The 5406-nt window shown below is 33.7% G+C and overlaps 1 pseudogene across 1 annotated transcript; it reads left to right on the top strand.

Moving 5' to 3' along the window:
* The first annotated feature begins 202 nt into the window (after nucleotides 1-202).
* Nucleotides 203-3892, top strand: LOC145128844 (uncharacterized; annotated as a pseudogene). The gene is made up of 5 exons (XR_013717133.1): nucleotides 203-261; nucleotides 1966-2124; nucleotides 2824-3001; nucleotides 3079-3310; nucleotides 3397-3892. The product of XR_013717133.1 is annotated as an uncharacterized LOC145128844 (transcript).
* The last annotated feature ends 1514 nt before the right edge of the window (nucleotides 3893-5406 follow it).

Genomic DNA, 5406 nt, shown 5'->3' with positions numbered 1-5406 from the left:
GTTGATAACAGATCTGATTTCCCTATTTTTTCCTGAACATTCCTTGCAGACTAAGATTATGAAGTGAACATTCTTTGCAGACTACACTCCTGAACATTCAAAGTCGTCATCACCTGATTGAATCGATTATGAAGTCTGGGCTCTTCACTTTGAGGATTATGTGCTTGGGATTGAAACTCATGGGTCTAGCATCTGGCATGCTATGACTGTGGAGACATACAAGTATTCCAGAAATAGAGAAGAGGTTAAAACTCAAGCTCAGTATGATGCTATTGTTGCTGATGACAAAGAAATCACATTGATCTTCAAAGACCCACTCTGATACCACTTATTGGAGAAAAATCACAAGAACAATTTGATGATACGGAATTTAAGAAACCTCATCTCATTTAGTGACTACATCTTGCATCTATTTCCCTAAAATGAATATTACATAACTATTTATAGGGTAAAAAACAAGTCTAGGCCAATAACCCACATGTCATAAAATGAGGCCCCTTGTCATCATCCATGGAATACTTTGAACCTTACATTCTCCCGCTCAAAGTATGGAATGGATGACAATGCTTCAAATTCAAAAACAAGCCTCTAGAAAATAAAAAAAGATCTTGTGACGAGGAATATCGAAGCAATACACGAATCTTTATTCTTCAATAGCCTTCAAAACGGGTTCTAGGATATAAAAATACAAAACTAAGCATTGAAGTAATATTTCTCAACTTCATCTTCTAATGTAATCCCAAAGATTATCAAGAAAGTCAAATCTGCCATAAAAACCCATTTCGAAATTAAGAAACCAAATCACTTCTTATCTTGAAGAACTCCCCCTCCAAGTCACAATGATCTTCAAATATGCTAATGATATAAGCCACCAAAAAATATCATGTAACAAATCAAATTCAAGATTCGTAACGTCACTTGATCGATAAATATCAAAAAGTCATAGTCAATCAAAGCACCACGGTCATTGGTAGAATCTTTGGGATCCCTGTCCTAAAGTTCATCAATACCTAAAAATGATATACCCACTTTCATATCGCTAGCACAAGCTTCATCAAAAATCCTCCAATTTGAAAAGTAACCATCCAATTTCGAATGGCCATGTCAGATTCTCCCCCTTTTTATAATAAAAAAATGATTATAAAACCTTCAAATGGTCATGAGAATGATCTTGAATTGGATAAATCATTTGCTATGCTCCCCCTCGACAAAATGGAATAAGCATTGAAATTTAAAATCCGAAAAGGTCGACAAAAAATGTTATATTTTGCGAAACACGACCTTCCGAACCGCCAAGACTTGTTGGAATCCAATATTTATTGTTCACGAAAAATTCAATTTTGTTCATCATCCCTTGAATTCATAATCATTTTGAAATATTGGGCTGAAATTGTCATTGTGCTGAAATTCTAGGGACTAGAAGTGTAACTTGAAGTTTTCTTACCCATTAACTCTTAGATAAACTAACGCAGCAATGACTTGAGATAATAGTTTCGATTCCGAAAAGATTCATTGTTCCGATTTCCAAATTGTTTCCGTTCAATTCCTTCTATTCTGATCACAAGTTATTTTCCGATTGGTGATTTGAGTTCCGATTCCGAGACCTTGATTTCAATTGCGAAAATGTCCATTACCTGCGAAATCAGTCCTGAAAATATAACCCCGATTTTGACCTCTTATCCCCTCAACTCCGATGACTCTCTCTTCTTGTTCGGTTCATAGGGGTGTTTGTTTTATCTTTTAAACCAACTTTTAGCCTTTATCTTTTCGTAAAAGTTAAAAAGGAACCAAAAGATGTTTGGTAAAGGGAAAAGATCTTTTAAAAGCAACTTTTCAGAAAGAAGGAAAATGAGCATTTTGAAAAGTCACGGGAACGTGAGTTTTTGTAACTTTTGAAGCCCTTAAAACTGAAATTACTTTTATACCCCCAACTACCCTAATCCCAACTACCCTAATCAATTGAAGATACGTTCTTCTCTTCTCCCGTTCTCGTTTTGTCCGCTGCCCATTCTTCTCTCTCGTTCATCGATCTCCAAAGCAATCGGTGATCTTCCTCCAAAGCCGTCGGCGGTCTTCCTCCAAGCCGACGATCTTCTCTGCCGGCGTCTCTCCCTCTCCGACCAGGTAAGTGCAAACTCCTGTTTTGGTTTTGTTTGTCTTGATTTTCGATTTTCATTAGCAAAGAAAATGTCACCTTTCGATTTTCCTTGTACTGTATGTGATTTGTTACTTTGATTTCGATTCTCCTTGCATTGCATGTCATTTGTTCCTTGTATGGATATTTGTTGACTGTAAATTGATGCATATTGTGTTAACAGTCATAGATTTGTGAAATTGATGATTTATTGAATAATAATTAGTGAAATTGATAAAAGTTGGATGATATTGATTAAATTGATGAAATTTTTTGTTCACGGTGACTAATTTGTGTTGTTAACAGGTACCCATTTGTGAAAATTATTCTAATTTCTTTATTCTGGTTTGTGTTGTTTTCTTCCATTGTTGTTCTATTTTTTCTGTTTTAATTAATGAAAGATTGATTAGCAAATGTTTAAATTGATGAAATCATTTAGGAAGGTTAATGAAATTGGTTCGTAACGTACGTATGCCATGTCACACTTCAGACCGCACAGGGCACATGTTTATTTATGAAGTACTAAATGGACATCCTAGATGGTGTTATGAGATGTTTAGATTGAACGTACCGGTTTTTAGACGGTTATGCGTAGATCTTGCTACAAATTATGGACTACAACAAACACGAAATATATCTATTGAGGAATCTATAGGAATATTCTTGATGACTTTGGCTCATGGGTGTAGCAATAGATTTGTGCAAGAGTTTTTTAATCATTCGGGGGAAAAAATTCATAGGCATTTCCATACAGTTTTCGAAGCCGTGCTAAAACTGAGTGCCGACATCATCAAGCCAGTTGCAAACTATAATGATGATGTTCCTGAATATATATTAAATAACCCTCGGTATTATCCAATGTTCAAGGTATTATCCAATGTTCATTTTCTTGGTAGTCAAACTTTAACAAATGATTTATTTATGATATATTTTTGTATTTGAAGGATTGCATTCGTGCTATAGATGGGACACATGTTAGGGCATCAGTTCCACAAAACGAGGAAGCGAAGTACATTGGTCGAAAGGGATATGCAACACAAAATATAATGGTTGTTTGTGATTTTAACATGTGTTTTACATTTGTATGGGCCGGTTGGAAGGGGACTGCACATGACACAAGAATTTTCAATGAAGCCTTATAGAGACCAGATCTTAATTTTCCATATCCAACGGGCGGTTAGTATATTTTTATTTGGAAGACAAGTTTTATAATTTTACTACTTTTTTGAAACGAAAAAATAATTTGTTTGTATTATTTACAGATAAATATTACGTTGTTGATGCCGGATATCCAAATACTAGAGGGTATCATGCTCTATACAAAGGCACAAATATTCGTTATCATTTACCAGATTTTCGACGTGGACACTCGGCTGTTATTCGTGAACCTCGTGGACCGAAAGAGAAATTTAACTATCTCCACTCATCGTTGGAAATATCATTGAACGGACTTTTGGAGTGTGGAAAGCTAGGTGGGTGTTACTAAGAGACATGCATGTTAATTACAAGTATAAGAACCAAGTGAAAATTGTGATAGCATCATTGGCGATCCATAACTATATTAGAAAGGTTGGTAGGTTTGATGAAGCGTTTAATAGGGCACAACAAGAATCCTACAATCCCATACGAGGTGATACTAATAGTGAAGTTTACGAAGAAGGTCCAAGTACACGTCGCACAAGTGATGATGATTTATATATGGCAGCGATGCGAGATATTATTGCACAAGATATAATCACATTGCGAAGACGAATGTAATATTATCTATGATATTTTTTATGAATTATTTACAATTTGTATGAACGTTTTTTAATATTATCATGGTCTAATAAAAAAATTAGGAATATTTAAAAGAAATTTATATTTTTTATTTTCTAATGAAATGCTTACAAAATTATAATGTGTTAAAAAAAATTGTTTAGTATAAAATAGTATATCTAAATTAGTAAATAATTGTAAATATGTAAGCATGTCCTTTTTAGTCATTTTACATGTAAAAGTTAAACCAAACACTTTTAAAAAACAACTTTTGACTTTTGCTTCTCAAGTGCTAATCCAAACACATTTTTAAAAACATCTTTTGTAAAAAGTCCTTTTACAAAAAGGACTTTTGAAGGTAAAAATATATCCCAAACACCCCCATAATATCTGTTCTGATCAATACCGACACTGATCGCATTCATTCCAATTTCAAAACAATCGTCGCACATTATTCCATCGTTCCGAAAAGAGACATTCACCTTCAGTTTCAATTCAACACGTGATAAACACCAAATCATCATTTGCAAATTGATTTTCAGATCAAATTCATTTTCAACCAAAATTGTAATCATCCTTCATCTGTTCTTCATTGGTTCTTTAAACTCAAAATATCAATTCATTAATAAGAATCCCCAATAAACATCGGTCCATCCTCACATATCTTTAATCAGTTTTAAGTTTAGAACCATCGATTCCAATAAAGACAAACAAGAATCATCGAATCAATCTTCAAATTCAAGTCGATATTGAGATCCGAAACAAAATTTATCACATAAATATAAAACAATCGACCAGTCAAGAGATAAAAACTTGAATTCGATAATCGACCTTGAAAAAATACTTAATTTCGATTATTGATAATGAAGATTTTGTGATCTATGGATTCGATTCAGTGAACAGAGGATGCGAAAAGGACGAGAGAACAGAAAATAAGAAACAATCGTCAAAGCTTTTTAGAATAAGGTCAAAGAAATTTGATGTACATGGTAATAGATCATGATGAACAATAGCAAACTGGATTTGGGCTCAAGATGAAACGGATGAACAGTAAAAATAGAGAATTTGTGAATATAACTGGGCTGAACTCTCGACTTAATAAAATGAAATTCAGATCCGAATTGAAAAAAGTGAATATAATCAACAGTAGTAACACATGATTTGGGCTAAAACATGGATCTTTGGAAAATAATTGAATCAAAAGACTTTGATCTCAAAACAAATCATATCCATAGAAAAATATGAAGTAAATGAGAATCGGATTGGAATTACCACGATGAAAAGTATCAAAGACCATAAATCTCCATGAACTGGAAGCTTGATTCCAAAACACCAAAATACAAGAATCTTCAATAACTTGTGTAGAAATTCATCAAATCCAGAACCGATACTTCAAAATCACATTGATCTTCAAAGACCCGCTCTGATACCGGTTGTTGGGGAAAAATCACAAGATGATTTGATGATCCGGAATTTAAGAACGAACACAATCATGAAGATGTATTTGGTGAACA

This window comes from Lactuca virosa, chromosome 1 (genome assembly GCF_052849685.1).
Source record: "Lactuca virosa cultivar CGN04683 chromosome 1, Lactuca_virosa_CGN04683_v6, whole genome shotgun sequence".
Classification (NCBI taxonomy): Eukaryota; Viridiplantae; Streptophyta; class Magnoliopsida; order Asterales; family Asteraceae; genus Lactuca; species Lactuca virosa.
Note: the sequence above shows the minus strand (reverse complement) of the source record. Positions and strands in the feature narration are given on the sequence as shown.